Below are 16,721 nucleotides of genomic sequence, written 5' to 3' on the forward strand. Positions count from 1 at the left end.
TCCCTTCCCCTGAATCCCCATCTCTGATTCCCGGACTCTGATTCCCCACCTCTGATTCCCGACCTCTTATTCCCGGCATCTGATTCCGGCCTCTGATTCCCGGCCTCTGATTCCCTGCTTCTGATTCTGATTCCCTGCCTCTGATTCCCCATCTCTGATTCCGCACATCTGATTCCCTGCCTCTGATTCCCCACCTCTGATTCCCCATATCTGACTCCCCGCCTCTGTTTCCCCGCCTCTGATTCCCCGCCTCTGTTTCCCAATATCTAAGTCCCCGCCTCTGATTCCCCAACTCTGATTCCCCACCTCTGATTCCCCAGCTCTGATTCCCCGCCTCTGATTCCCCGCATCTGATTCCCTGCATCTGATTCCAAGCCTCTGATTCCCTGCCTCTGATTCCCAACCTCTGATTCCCCACCTCTGATTCCCCATATCTGATTCCCCGCCTCTGTTTCCCCGCCTCTGAATCCCCGCCCCTGAATCCCTGCCTCTGATTCCCCATCTCCGATTCCGCACATCTGATTCCCTGCCTCTGATTCCCCGCCTCTGATTCCCCGCCTCTGTTTCCCCATATCTGATTCCCGGCCTCTGATTCCCCGCCTCTGATTCCCCGCCTCTGATTCCCTGCCTCTGATTCCCCATCTCCGATTCCGCACATCTGATTCCCTGCCTCTGATTCCCCGCCTCTGATTCCCCGCCTCTGATTCGCCGTGTTTGATTCCCCGCCTCTGTTTCCCCGCCTCTGATTCCCCGCCTCTGATTCCCCAACTCTAATTCCCCGCCTCTGATTCCCCATATATGATTCCCCGCCTCTGTTTCCCCGCCTCTGATTCCCCGCCCCTGTTTCCCCATATCTGATTCCCTGCCTCTGATTCCCCAACTTTGATTCCCAGCCTCTGATTCCCCAGCTCTGATTCCCCGCCTCTGATTCCCCGTGTTTGATTCCCTGCCTCTGATTCCCCGCCTCTGATTCCCCATCTCTGATTCACCGCCTTTGATTCGCCACCTCTGATTCCCCATATCTGATTCCCCACCTCTGTTTCCCCGCCTCTGATTCCCCGCCTCTGATTCTCCATATCTCATTTCCCGCCTCTGATTCCCCACCTCTGATTTCCCATATTGATTCCCTGCGTCTGATTCCCCAGCTTCATTCCCCGCCTTTGATTCCCCCCGTCTGATTCCCAGCCTCTGAATCCTCGTGTCTGATAACCTGCCTCTGATTCCTCACCACTGATTCCCCATCTCAGATTCACCGCCTCTGATTCCCCACCTCTGATTCCCCATCTCTGATTCCGCACATCCGATTCGCTGGCTCTGATTCCCCGACTCTGATTCCCCACCTCTGATTCCCCAGCTCTGATTCCCCGCCTCTGATTCCCCAACTCTGATTCCCCGCCTCTGATTCCACAGCTCTGATTCCCCGCCTCTGATTCCCCGTGTTTGATCCCCTGCCTCTGATTCCCCGCCTCTGATTCCCCATCTCTAATTCACCGCCTTTGATTCGCCACCTCTGATTCCCCATATCTGATTCCTCGCCACTGTTTCCCCGCCTCTGATTCCCCGCCTCTGATTCCCCATATCTCATTCCCCGCCTCTGATTCGCCAGCTATGATTCCCCGCCTCTGATTCCCCGCGTCTGATTCCCTGCCTCTGATTCCCCGCCTCTGTTTCCACATCTCTGATTCACCACCTCTGATTCCCCGCGTCTGATTCCCCGCATCTGATTTCCCATCTCTGATTCGCCATCTCTGATTCCCCAATTCTGATTCCCCGCCTCTGATTCCCCAGCTCTGATTCCTCGCCTCTGATTCCCTTCCTCTGATTCCCAACCTCTGATTCCCCACCTCTGATTTCCCATATTGATTCCCTGCGTCTGATTCCCCGCCTCTGATTCCCCAACTCTGATTCCCCGCCTCTGATTCCCCAGCTCTGATTCCCCACCTCTGATTCCCCGTGTTTGATTCCCTGCCTCTGATTCCCGGCCTCTGATTCCACATCTCTGATTCACCGCCTTTGATTCGCCACCTCTGATTCCCCATATCTGATTCCCCGCCTCTGTTTCCCCGCCTCTGATTCCCCGCCTCTGATTCCCCATATCTCATTCCCTGCCTCTGAATCCCCATCTCTGATTCCCGGACTCTGATTCCCCACCTCTGATTCCCGACCTCTTATTCCCGGCATCTGATTCCGGCCTCTGATTCCCGGCCTCTGATTCCCTGCTTCTGATTCTGATTCCCTGCCTCTGATTCCCCATCTCTGATTCCGCACATCTGATTCCCTGCCTCTGATTCCCCACCTCTGATTCCCCATATCTGACTCCCCGCCTCTGTTTCCCCGCCTCTGATTCCCCGCCTCTGTTTCCCAATATCTAAGTCCCCGCCTCTGATTCCCCAACTCTGATTCCCCACCTCTGATTCCCCAGTTCTGATTCCCCGCCTCTGATTCCCCGCATCTGATTCCCTGCATCTGATTCCAAGCCTCTGATTCCCTGCCTCTGATTCCCAACCTCTGATTCCCCACCTCTGATTCCCCATATCTGATTCCCCGCCTCTGTTTCCCCGCCTCTGATTCCCCACCTCTGTTTCCCCATATCTGATTCCCGGCCTCTGATTCCCCGCCTCTGATTCCCCGCCCCTGAATCCCTGCCTCTGATTCCCCATCTCCGATTCCGCACATCTGATTCCCTGCCTCTGATTCCCCGCCTCTGATTCCCCGTCTCTGATTCCCTGCCTCTGATTCCCAACCTCTGATTCCCCACCTCTGATTCCCCATATCTGATTCCCCGTGTTTGATTCCCTGCCTCTGATTCCCTGCCCTGATTCCCCATCTCTGTTTCACCGCCTTTGATTCGCCACCTCTGATTCCCCATATCTGATTCCCCGCCTCTGTTTCCCCGCCCCTGATTCCCTGCCTCTGATTCCCAACCTCTGATTCCACACCTCTGATTCCCCATATCTGATTCCCCGCCTCTGTTTCCCCGCCTCTGATTCCCTGCCCCTGTTTCCCCATATCTGATTCCCTGCCTCTGATTCCCCAACTCTGATTCCCCGCCTCTGATTCCCCAGCTCTGATTCCCCGCCTCTGATTTCCCGTGTTTGATTCCCTGCCTCTGATTCCCCGCCTCTGATTCCCCATCTCTGATTCACCGCCTTTGATTCGCCACCTCTGATTCCACATATCTGATTCCCTGCCTCTGATTCCCCATCTCCGATTCCGCACATCTGATTTCCTGCCTCTGATTCCCCGCCTCTGATTCCCCGCCTCTGATTCCCTGCCTCTGATTCCCAACCTCTGATTCCCCACCTCTGATTCCCCGTGTTTGATTCCCCGCCTGTTTCCCCGCCTCTGATTCCCCGCCTCTGATTCCCCAACTCTAATTCCCCGCCTCTGATTCCCCATATCTGATTCCCCGCCTCTGTTTCCCCGCCTCTGATTCCCCGCCCCTGTTTCCCCATATCTGATTCCCTGCCTCTGATTCCCCAAATTTGATTCCCAGCCTCTGATTCCCCAGCTCTGATTCCCCGCCTCTGATTCCCCGTGTTTGATTCCCTGCCTCTGATTCCCCGCCTCTGATTCCCCATCTCTGATTCACCGTCTTTGATTCGCCACCTCTGATTCCCCATATCTGATTCCCCACCTCTGTTTCCCCGCCTCTTATTCCCCGCCTCTGATTCTCCATATCTCATTCCCCGCCTCTGAATGCCCATCTCTGATTCCCGGACTCTGATTCCCAACCTCTGATTCCCGGCCTCTTATTCCCAGCATCTGATTCCAGGCCTCTGATTCCCGGCCTCTGACTCCCCGCTTCTGATTCTGATTCCCTGCCTCTGATTCCCCATCTCTGATTCCGCACATCTGATTACCTGCCTCTGATTCCCCACCTCTGATTCCCCATATGTGATTCCCCGTCTCTGTTTCCACGCCTCTGATTCCCCACCTCTGATTCCCCATATCTGATTCCCCAGCTCTGATTTCCCACCTCTGATTCCCCGCATCCGATTCCCCATATCTGATTCCCCGCCTCTGTTTCCCCGCCCCTGATTCCCCGCCTCTGTTTCCCCATATCTGAATCCCCTCCTCTGATTCCCAACTATGATTCCCCGCCTCTGATTCCCCAGCTCTGATTCCCTGCCTCTGATTCCCCGCGTTCTATTCCCTGCCTCTGATTCCCCGCCTGTGATCCCCATCTATGATTCACCACCTCTGATTCCCCACCACTGATTCCCCATATCTAATTCCCCGCCTCTGTTTGCCCGCCTCTGATTCCCCGCCTCTGTTTCCCCATATCTGATTCCCCGCCTCTGAATCCCCAACTCTGATTCCCTGCCTCTGATTCCCCAGCTTCATTCCCCGCCTTTGATTCCCCCCGTCTGATTCCCAGCCTCTGAATCCTCGTGTCTGATAACCTGCCTCTGATTCCTCGCCACTGATTCCCCATCTCAGATTCACAGCCTCTGATTCCCCACCTCTGATTCCCCATCTCTGATTCCGCACATCCGATTCGCTGGCTCTGATTCCCCGACTCTGATTCCCCACCTCTGATTCCCCAGCTCTGATTCCCCGCCTCTGATTCCCCAACTCTGATTCCCCGCCTCTGATTCCACAGCTCTGATTCCCCGCCTCTGATTCCCCGTGTTTGATCCCCTGCCTCTGATTCCCCGCCTCTGATTCCCCATCTCTGATTCACCGCCTTTGATTCGCCACCTCTGATCACCCATATCTGATTCCTTGCCACTGTTTCCCCGCCTCTGATTCCCCGCCTCTGATTCCCCATATCTCATTCCCCGCCTCTGATTCACCAGCTATGATTCCCCGCCTCTGATTCCCCGCGTCTGATTCCCCGTGTTTGATTCCCTGCCTCTGATTCCCCATCTCTGATTCCCCAATTCTGATTCCCCGCCTCTGATTCCCCAGCTCTGATTCCTCGCCTCTGATTCCCTTCCTCTGATTCCCAACCTCTGATTCCCCACCTCTGAATTCCCATATTGATTCCCTGCGTCTGATTCCCCGCCTCTGATTCCCCAACTCTGATTCCCCGCCTCTGATTCCCCAGCTCTGATTCCCTGCCTCTGATTCCCCGTGTTTGATTCCCTGCCTCTGATTCCCGGCCTCTGATTCCCCATCTCTGATTCACCGCCTTTGATTCGCCACCTCTGATTCCCCATATCTGATTCCCCGCCTCTGTTTCCCCGCCTCTGATTCCCCGCCTCTGATTCCCCATATCTCATTCCCCGCCTCTGAATCCCCATCTCTGATTCCCGGACTCTGATTCCCCACCTCTGATTCCCGGCCTCTTATTCCTGGCATCTGATTCCGGCCTCTGATTCCCGGCCTCTGATTCCCTGCTTCTGATTCTGATTCCCTGCCTCTGATTCCCCATCTCTGATTCCGCACATCTGATTCCCTGCCTCTGATTCCCCACCTCTGATTCCCCATATCTGACTCCCCGCCTCTGTTTCCCCGCCTCTGATTCCCCGCCTCTGTTTCCCAATATCTAAGTCCCCGCCTCTGATTCCCCAACTCTGATTCCCCACCTCTGATTCCCCAGCTCTGATTCCCCGCCTCTGATTCCCCGCATCTGATTCCCTGCATCTGATTCCAAGCCTCTGATTCCCTGCCTCTGATTCCCAACCTCTGATTCCCCACCTCTGATTCCCCATATCTGATTCCCCGCCTCTGTTTCCCCGCCTCTGATTCCCCACCTCTGTTTCCCCATATCTGATCCCCTGCCTCTGATTCCCCGCCTCTGATTCCCCATCTCTGATTCACCGCCTTTGATTCCCCGCCTCTGATTCCCCGCCCCTGAATCCCTGCCTCTGATTCCCCATCTCCGATTCCGCACATCTGATTCCCTGCCTCTGATTCCCCGCCTCTGATTCCCCGTCTCTGATTCCCTGCCTCTGATTCCCAACCTCTGCTTCCCCACCTCTGATTCCCCATATCTGATTCCCCGCCTCTGTTTCCCCGCCTCTGATTCCCCTCCTCTGATTCCCAAACTCTAATTCCCCACCTCTGATTCCCCAGCTCTGATTCCCCGTGTTTGATTCCCTGCCTCTGATTCCCTGCCCTGATTCCCCATCTCTGTTTCACCGCCTTTGATTCGCCACCTCTGATTCCCCATATCTGATTCCCCGCCTCTGTTTCCCCACTCCTGATTCCCTGCCTCTGATTCCCAACCTCTGATTCCACACCTCTGATTCCCCATATCTGATTCCCCGCCTCTGTTTCCCCGCCTCTGATTCCCTGCCCCTGTTTCCCCATATCTGATTCCCTGCCTCTGATTCCCCAACTCTGATTCCCCGCTTCTGATTCCCCAGCTCTGATTCCCCGCCTCTGATTTCCCGTGTTTGATTCCATGCCTCTGATTCCCCGCCTCTGATTCCCCATCTCTGATTCACCGCCTTTGATTCGCCACCTCTTATTCCACATATCTGATTCCCTGCCTCTGATTCCCCATCTCCGATTCCGCACATCTGATTCCCTGCCTCTGATTCCCCGCCTCTGATTCCCCGCCTCTGATTCCCTGCCTCTGATTCCCAACCTCTGATTCCCCACCTCTGATTCCCCGTGTTTGATTCCCCGCCTTTTTCCCCGCCTCTGATTCCCCGCCTCTGATTCCCCAACTCTAATTCCCCGCCTCTGATTCCCCATATCTGATTCCCCGCCTCTGTTTCCCCGCCTCTGATTCCCCGCCCCTGTTTCCCCATATCTGATTCCCTGCCTCTGATTCCCCAAATTTGATTCCCAGCCTCTGATTCCCCAGCTCTGATTCCCCGCCTCTGATTCCCCGTGTTTGATTCCCTGCCTCTGATTCCCCGCCTCTGATTCCCCATCTCTGATTCACCGTCTTTGATTCGCCACCTCTGATTCCCCATATCTGATTCCCCACCTCTGTTTCCCCGCCTCTTAATCCCCGCCTCTGATTCTCCATATCTCATTCCCCGCCTCTGAATGCCCATCTCTGATTCCCGGATTCTGATTCCCAACCTCTGATTCCCGGCCTCTTATTCCCAGCATCTGATTCCAGGCCTCTGATTCCCGGCCTCTGACTCCCCGCTTCTGATTCTGATTCCCTGCCTCTGATTCCCCATCTCTGATTCCGCACATCTGATTACCTGCCTCTGATTCCCCACCTCTGATTCCCCATATCTGATTCCCCGTCTCTGTTTCCACGCCTCTGATTCCCCACCTCTGATTCCCCATATCTGATTCCCCAGCTCTGATTTCCCGCCTCTGATTCCCCGCATCCGATTCCCCATATCTGATTCCCCGCCTCTGTTTCCCCGCCCCTGATTCCCTGCCTCTGTTTCCCCATATCTGAATCCCCTCCTCTGATTCCCAACTATGATTCCCCGCCTCTGATTCCCCAGCTCTGATTCCCTGCCTCTGATTCCCCGCGTTCTATTCCCTGCCTCTGATTCCCCGCCTGTGATTCCCCATCTATGATTCACCACCTCTGATTCCCCACCACTGATTCCCCATATCTAATTCCCCGCCTCTGTTTGCCCGCCTCTGATTCCCCGCCTCTGTTTCCCCATATCTGATTCCCCGCCTCTGAATCCCCAACTCTGATTCCCTGCCTCTGATTCCCCAGCTTCATTCCCCGCCTTTGATTCCCCCCGTCTGATTCCCAGCCTCTGAATCCTCGTGTCTGATAACCTGCCTCTGATTCCTCGCCACTGATTCCCCATCTCAGATTCACCGCCTCTGATTCCCCACCTCTGATTCCCCATCTCTGATTCCGCACATCCGATTCGCTGGCTCTGATTCCCCGACTCTGATTCCCCACCTCTGATTCCCCAGCTCTGATTCCCCGCCTCTGATTCCCCAACTCTGATTCCCCGCCTCTGATTCCACAGCTCTGATTCCCCGCCTCTGATTCCCCGTGTTTGATCCCCTGCCTCTGATTCCCCGCCTCTGATTCCCCATCTCTGATTCACCGCCTTTGATTCGCCACCTCTGATCCCCCATATCTGATTCCTCGCCACTGTTTCCCCGCCTCTGATTCCCCGCCTCTGATTCCCCATATCTCATTCCCCGCCTCTGATTCACCAGCTATGATTCCCCGCCTCTGATTCCCCGCGTCTGATTCCCCGTGTTTGATTCCCTGCCTCTGATTCCCCATCTCTGATTCCCCAATTCTGATTCCCCGCCTCTGATTCCCCAGCTCTGATTCCTCGCCTCTGATTCCCTTCCTCTGATTCCCAACCTCTGATTCCCCACCTCTGATTTCCCATATTGATTCCCTGCGTCTGATTCCCCGCCTCTGATTCCCCAACTCTGATTCCCCGCCTCTGATTCCCCAGCTCTGATTCCCCGCCTCTGATTCCCCGTGTTTGATTCCCTGCCTCTGATTCCCGGCCTCTGATTCCCCATCTCTGATTCACCGCCTTTGATTCGCCACCTCTGATTCCCCATATCTGAATCCCCGCCTCTGTTTCCCCGCCTCTGATTCCCCGCCTCTGATTCCCCATATCTCATTCCCCGCCTCTGAATCCCCATCTCTGATTCCCGGACTCTGATTCCCCACCTCTGATTCCCGGCCTCTTATTCCTGGCATCTGATTCCGGCCTCTGATTCCCGGCCTCTGATTCCCTGCTTCTGATTCTGATTCCCTGCCTCTGATTCCCCATCTCTGATTCCGCACATCTGATTCCCTGCCTCTGATTCCCCACCTCTGATTCCCCATATCTGACTCCCCGCCTCTGTTTCTCCGCCTCTGATTCCCCGCCTCTGTTTCCCAATATCTAAGTCCCCGCCTCTGATTCCCCAACTCTGATTCCCCACCTCTGATTCCCCAGCTCTGATTCCCCGCCTCTGATTCCCCGCATCTGATTCCCTGCATCTGATTCCAAGCCTCTGATTCCCTGCCTCTGATTCCCAACCTCTGATTCCCCACCTCTGATTCCCCATATCTGATTCCCCGCCTCTGTTTCCCCGCCTCTGATTCCCCACCTCTGTTTCCCCATATCTGATCCCCTGCCTCTGATTCCCCGCCTCTGATTCCCCATCTCTGATTCACCGCCTTTGATTCGCCACCTCTGATTCCCCATATCTGATTCCTCGCCACTGTTTCCCCGCCTCTGATTCCCCGCCTCTGATTCCCCATATCTCATTCCCCGCCTCTGATTCGCCAGCTATGATTCCCCGCCTCTGATTCCCCGCGTCTTATTCCCTGCCTCTGATTCCCCGCCTCTGATTCCACATCTCTGATTCACCACCTCTGATTCCCCGCGTCTGATTCCCTGCCTCTGATTCCCCATCTCTGATTCCCCATCTCTGATTCCCCAATTCTGATTCCCCGCCTCTGATTCCCCAGCTCTGATTCCTCGCCTCTGATTCCCTTCCTCTGATTCCCAACCTCTGATTCCCCACCTCTGATTTCCCATATTGATTCCCTGCGTCAGATTCCCCGCCTCTGATTCCCCAACTCTGATTCCCCGCCTCTGATTCCCCAGCTCTGATTCCCCGCCTCTGATTCCCCGTGTTTGATTCCCTGCCTCTGATTCCCGGCCTCTGATTCCCCATCTCTGATTCACCGCCTTTGATTCGCCACCTCTGATTCCCCATATCTGATTCCCCGCCTCTGTTTCCCCGCCTCTGATTCCCCGCCTCTGATTCCCCATATCTCATTCCCCGCCTCTGAATCCCCATCTCTGATTCCCGGACTCTGATTCCCCACCTCTGATTCCCTGCCTCTGATTCCCCACCTCTGATTCCCCATATCTGACTCCCCGCCTCTGTTTCCCCGCCTCTGATTCCCCGCCTCTGTTTCCCAATATCTACGTCCCCGCCTCTGATTCCCCAACTCTGATTCCCCACCTCTGATTCCCCAGCTCTGATTCCCCGCCTCTGATTCCCCGCATCTGATTCCTTGCATCTGATTCCAAGCCTCTGATTCCCTGCCTCTGATTCCCAACCTCTGATTCCCCACCTCTGATTCCCCATATCTGATTCCCCGCCTCTGTTTCCCCGCCTCTGATTCCCCACCTCTGTTTCCCCATATCTGATTCCCGGCCTCTGATTCCCCGCCTCTGAATCTCCGCCCCTGAATCCCTGCCTCTGATTCCCCATCTCCGATTCCGCACATCTGATTCCCTGCCTCTGATTCCCCGCCTCTGATTCCCCGTCTCTGATTCCCTGCCTCTGATTCCCATCCTCTGATTCCACACCTCTGATTCCCCATATCTGATTCCCCGCCTCTGTTTCCCCGCCTCTGATTCCCCTCCTCTGATTCCCCAACTCTAATTCCCCACCTCTGATTCCCCAGCTCTGATTCCCCGTGTTTGATTCCCTGCCTCTGATTCCCTGCCCTGATTCCCCATCTCTGTTTCACCGCCTTTGATTCGCCACCTCTGATTCCCCATATCTGATTCCCCGCCTCTGTTTCCCCGCCTCTGATTCCCTGCCTCTGATTCCCAACCTCTGATTCCACACCTCTGATTCCCCATATCTGATTCCCCGCCTCTGTTTCCCCGCCTCTGATTCCCTGCCCCTGTTTCCCCATATCTGATTCCCTGCCTCTGATTCCCCAACTCTGATTCCCCGCCTCTGATTACCCAGCTCTGATTCCCCGCCTCTTATTTCCCGTGGTCCACTGATGCTCCTCTGATGCTCCACTGATGCTCCTCTGATGCTCCTCTGATGCTCCTCTGATGCTCCTCTGATGCTCCTCTGATGCTCCTCTGATGATCCTCTGATGCTCCTCTGATGCTCCTCTGTTGCTCCTCTGATGCTCCTCTGATGCTCCTCTGATGCTCCTCTGATGCTCCTCTGATTCTCCTCTGATGCTCCTCTGATGCTCCTATGATGCCCCTGCTCCTGCACCTGCTCCTGCTCCTGCTCCTGCTCCTGCTCCTGCTCCTGCTCCTGCTCCTCTGATGCTCCTCTGATGCTCCTCTGATGCTCCTCTGATGCTCCTCTGATGCTCCTCTGATGCACCTCTGACGCTCCTCTGATGCTCCTCTGATGCTCCTCTGATGCTCCTCTGATGCTCCTCTGATGCTCCTCTGATGCTCCTCTGATTCTCCTCTGATGCTCCTCTGATGCTCCTATGATGCCCCTGCTCCTGCACCTGCTCCTGCTCCTGCTCCTGCTCCTGCTCCTGATCCTGCTCCTGCTCCGCTGATGCTCCTCTGATGCTCCTGCTCCTGCACCTGCTCCTGCACCTGCTCCTGCTCCTGCTCCTGCTCCTGCTCCTGCTCCTGCTCCTCTGATGCTCCTCTGATGCTCCTCTGATGCTCCTCTGATGCTCCTCTGATGCTCCTCTGATGCTCCTCTGATGCTCCACTGATGCTCCTCTGATGCTCCTCTGATGCTCCTCTGATGCTCCTCTGATGCTCCTCTGATGCTCCACTGATGCTCTACTGATGCTCCTCTGGTGCTCCTCTGATGCTCCTCTGATGCTCCTGTGATGCTCCTGTGATGTTCCTCTGATGCTCCTCTGATGCTCCTCTGAGGCTCCTCTGATGCTCCTCTGATGCTCCTCTGATGCTCCTCTGAGGCTCCTCTGTGGCTCCTCTGGGGCTCCTCTGAGGCTCCTCTGATGCTCCTCTGATGCTCCTCTGATGCTCCTCTGATTCTCCTCTGATGCTCCTGCACCTGCTCCTGCTCCTCTGTTGCTCCTCTGATGCTCCTCTGATGCTCCTGCTCCTGCTCCTGCTCCTGCTCATGCTCCCCTGATGCTCCTCTGATGCTCCTGCTCCTGCTCCTGCTCCTGCTCCTGATCCTGCTCCTGCTCCTCTGATGCTCCTCTGATGCTCCTGCTCCTGCACCTGCTCCTGCTCCTGCTCCTGCTCCTGCTCCTGCTCCTGCTCCTGCTCCTCTGATGCTCCTCTGATGCTCCTCTGATGCTCCTCTGATGCTCCTCTGATGCTCCTCTGATGCTCCACTGATGCTCCTTTGATGCTCCTCTGATGCTCCTCTGATGCTCCTCTGATGCTCCTCTGATGCTCCTCTGAGGCTCCTCTGATGCTCCTCTGTTGCTCCTCTGATGCTCCTCTGATGCTCCTCTGATGCTCCTCTGATGCTCAACTGATGCTCCTCTGATGCTCCTCTGATGCTCCTCTGGTGCTCCTCTGATGCTGCTCTAATGCTCCTCTGATGCTCCTCTGATGCTCCTCTGATGCTCCTCTGATGCTCCTCTGATGCTCCTCTGATGCTCCTCTGATGCTCCTCTGAGGCTCCTCTGAGGCTCCTCTGGGGCTCCTCTGAGGCTCCTCTGATGCTCCTCTGATGCTCCTCTGATGCTCCTCTGATGCTCCTCTGATGCTCCTCTGATGCTCCTGCTCCTGCTCCTGCTCCTCTGATGCTCCTCTGATGCTCCTCTGATGCTCCTGCTCCTGCTCCTGCTCCTGCTCCTGCTCCTGTTCCTGCTCCTGCTCCTGCTCCTGCTCCTCTGATGCTCTTCTGATGCTCCTCTGATGCACCTCTGATGCTCTTCTGATGCTCCTCTGATGCTCCTCTGATGCTCCTCAGATGCTCCTCTAATGCTCCTCTGATGCTCTTCTGATGCTCCTCTGATGCTCCTGTGATGCTCCTCTGATGCTCCTCTGATTCTCCTCTGATGCTCCTCTGATGCTCCTCTGATGCTCCTCTGATGCTCCACTGATGCTCCTCTGATGCTCCTCTGATGCTCCACTGATGCTCCTCTGATGCTCCACTGATGCTCCTCTGATGTTCCTCTGATGCTCCTCTGATGCTCCTCTGATGCTCCTCTGATGCTCCTCTGATGCTCCTCTGATGCTCCTCTGATGCTCCTCTGATGCTCCTCTGATGCTCCTCTGATGCTCCTCTGATGCTCCTCTGATGCTCCACTGATGCTCCTCTGATGCTCCTCTGATGCTCCTCTGATGCTCCTCTGATGCTCCTCAGATGCTCCTCTGATGCTCCTCTCATGCTCCTCTGATGCTCCTCTGATGCTCCTCTGATGCTCCTCTGATGCTCCTGCTCCTGCTCCTGCTCCTCTGATGCTCCTCTGATGCTCTTCTGATGCTCCTGCTCCTGCTCCTGCTCCTGCTCCTCTGATGCTCCTCTGATGCTCCTGCTCCTGTTCCTGCTCCTGCTCCTGCTCCTGCTCCTGCTCCTCTGATGCTCCACTGATGCTCCTCTGATGTTCCTCTGATGCTCCTCTGATGCTCCTCTGATGCTCCTCTGATGCTCCTCTGATGCTACACTGATGCTCCTCTGATGCTCCTCTGATGCTCCTCTGATGCTCCTCTGTTGCTCCTCTGATGCTACTCTGATGCTCCTCTGATGCTCCTCTGATGCTCCTCTGATGCTCCTCTGATGCTCCTCTGATGCTACACTGATGCTCCTCTGATGCTCCTCTGATGCTCCTCTGATGCTCCTCTGATGCTCCTCTGATGCTCCTCTGTTGCTCCTCTGATGCTCCTCTTATGCTCCTCTGATGCTCCTCTGACGTTCCTCTGACGCTTCTCTGATGCTCCTCTGATGCTCCTCTGATGCTCCTCTGATGCTCCTCTGATGCTCCTCTGATGCTCCTCTGAGGCTCCTCTGATGCTCCTCTGATGCTCCTCTGATGCTCCTCTGTTGCTCCTCTGATGCTCCTCTGATGCTCCTCTTATGCTCCTCTGATGCTCCTCTGTTGCTCCTCTGATGCTCCTCTGATGCTCCTCTGATGCTCCTCTGATGCTCCTCTGATGCTCCTCTGATGCTCCTGCTCCTGCTCCTGCTCCTCTGATGCTCCTCTGATGCTCCTCTGATGCTCCTGCTCCTGCTCCTGCTCCTGCTCCTGCTTCTCTGATGCTCCTCTGATGCTCCTCTGATGCTCCTCTGATGCTCCTCTGATGCTCCTGTGATGCTCCTCTGATGCTCCTCTGATGCTCCTCTGATGCTCCTCTGATGCTCCTCTGATGCTCCTCTGATGCTCCACTGATGCTCCTCTGATGCTCCTCTGATGCTCCTCTGATGCTCCTCTGATGCTCCTCTGATGCTCCTCTGATGCTCCTCTGATGCTCCTCTGATGCTCCTCTGATGCTCCTCTGATGCTCCTCTGTTGCTCCTCTGATGCTCCTCTGATGCTCCTCGATGCTCCTCTGATGCTCCTCTGATGCTCCTCTGATGCTCCACTGATGATCCTCTGATGCTCCTCTGATGCTCCTCTGATGCTCCTCTGATGCTCCACTGATGCTCCACTGATGCTCCTCTGATGCTCCTCTGATGCTCCTCTGTTGCTCCTCTGATGCTCCTCTGATGCTCCTCTGATGCTCCTCTGATGCTCCTGCTCCTGCTCCTGCACCTGCTCCTGCTCCTCTGATGCTCCTCTGATGCTCCTGCTCCTGCACCTGCTCCTGCTCCTGCTCCTGCTCCTGCACCTGCTCCTGCTCCTGATCCTGCTCCTCTGATGCTCCTCTGAAGCTCCTCTGATGCTCCTCAGATGCTCCTCTAATGCTCCTCTGATGCTTCTCTGATGCTCCACTGATGCTCCTGTGATGCTCCTCTGATGCTCCTCTGATGCTCCTCTGATGCTCCTCTGATGCTCCACTGATGCTCCTCTGATGATCCTCTGATGCTCCTCTGATGCTCCTCTGATGCTCTTCTGATGCTCCTCTGATGCTACACTGATGCTCCTGTGATGCTCCTCTGATGCTCCTCTGATGCTCCTCTGATGCTCCTCTGATGCTCCACTGATGCTCCTGCTCCTGTTCCTGCTCCTGCTCCTGCTCCTGCTCCTGCTCCTCTGATGCTCCTCTGATGCTCCTGCTCCTGCACCTGCTCCTGCTCATGCTCCTGCTCCTGCACCTGCTCCTGCTCCTGATCCTGCTCCTCTGATGCTCCTCTGAAGCTCCTCTGATGCTCCTCAGATGCTCCTCTAATGCTCCTCTGATGCTCCTCTGATGCTCCACTGATGCTCCTGTGATGCTCCTCTGATGCTCCTCTGATGCTCCTCTGATGCTCCTCTGATGCTCCACTGATGCTCCTCTGATGATCCTCTGATGCTCCTCTGATGCTCCTCTGATGCTCTTCTGATGCTCCTCTGATGCTACACTGATGCTCCTGTGATGCTCCTCTGATGCTCCTCTGATGCTCCTCTGATGCTCCTCTGATGCTCCTGCTCCTGCTCCTGCTCCTCTGATGCTCCTCTGAGGCTCTTCTGATGCTCCTGCTCCTGCTCCTGCTCCTGCTCCTGCTCCTCTGATGCTCCTCTGATGCTCCTGCTCCTGTTCCTGCTCCTGCTCCTGCTCCTGCTCCTGCTCCTCTGATGCTCCTCTGATGCTCCTGCTCCTGCACCTGCTCCTGCTCCTGCTCCTGCTCCTGCACCTGCTCCTGCTCCTGCTCCTGCTCCTCTGATGCTCCTCTGATGCTCCTCAGATGCTCCTCAGATGCTCCTCTAATGCTCCTGTGATGCTCCTCTGATGCTCCACTGATGCTCCTGTGATGCTCCTCTGATGCTCCTCTGATGCTCCTATGATGCTCCTCTGATGCTCCACTGATGCTCCTCTGATGTTCCTCTGATGCTCCTCTGATGCTCCTCGGATGCTCCTCTGATGCTCCTCTGATGCTACACTGATGCTCCTCTGATGCTCCTCTGATGCTCCTCTGATGCTCCTCTGATGCTCCTCTGATGCTCCTCTGATGCTCCTCTGATGCTCCTCTGATGCTCCTCTGATGTTCCACTGATGCTCCTCTGATGCTCCACTGATGCTCCTCTGATGCTCCTCTGATGCTCCTCTGATGCTCCTCTGATGCTCCTCTGATGCTCCACTGATGCTCCTCTGATGTTCCTCTGATGCTCCTCTGATGCTCCTCTGATGCTCCTCTGATGCTCCTCTGATGCTCCTCTGATGCTACACTGATGCTCCTCTGATGCTCCTCTGATGCTCCTCTGATGCTCCTCTGATGCTCCTCTGATGCTCCTCTGATGCTCCTCTGTTGCTCCTCTGATGCTCCTCTGATGCTCCTCTGATGCTCCTCTGATGCTCCTCTGATGCTCCTCTGATGCTCCTCTGATGCTCCTCTGATGCTCCTCTGATGCTCCTCTGATGGTCCTCTGATGCTCCTCTGATGCTCCTCTGATGCTCCTCAGATGCTCATCTGATGCTACTCTCATGCTCCACTGTTGCTCCTCTGATGCTCCTCTCATGCTCCTCTGATGCTCCTCTGATGCTCCTCTGATGCTCCTCTGATGCTCCTGCTCCTGCTCCTGCTCCTCTGATGCTCCTCTGATGCTCTTCTGATGCTCCTGCTCCTGTGCCTGCTCCTGCTCCTGCTACTCTGATGCTCCTCTGATGCTCCTGCTCCTGTTCCTGCTCCTGCTCCTGCTCCTGCTCCTGCTCCTCTGATGCTCCTCTGATGCTCCTGCTCCTGCACCTGCTCCTGCTCCTGCTCCTGCTCCTGCACCTGCTCCTGCTCCTGCTCCTGCTCCTCTGATGCTCCTCTGATGCTCCTCTGATGCTCCTCTGATGCTCCTCAGATGCTCCTCTGATGCTCCTCTGATGCTCCACTGATGCTCCTGTGATGCTCCTCTGATGCTCCTCTGATGCTCCTCTGATGCTCCTCTGATGCTCCACTGATGCTCCTCTGATGTTCCTCTGATGCTCCTCTGATGCTCCTCTGATGCTCCTCTGATGCTCCTCTGATGCTACACTGATGCTCCTCTGATGCTCCTCTGATGCTCCTCTGATGCTCCTCTGATGCTCCTCTGATTCTCCTCTTATGCTCCTCTGATGCTCCTCTGATGCTCCTCTGATGCTCCTCTG

This window comes from Narcine bancroftii, chromosome 7, assembly GCF_036971445.1.
Source record: "Narcine bancroftii isolate sNarBan1 chromosome 7, sNarBan1.hap1, whole genome shotgun sequence".
Classification (NCBI taxonomy): Eukaryota; Metazoa; Chordata; class Chondrichthyes; order Torpediniformes; family Narcinidae; genus Narcine; species Narcine bancroftii.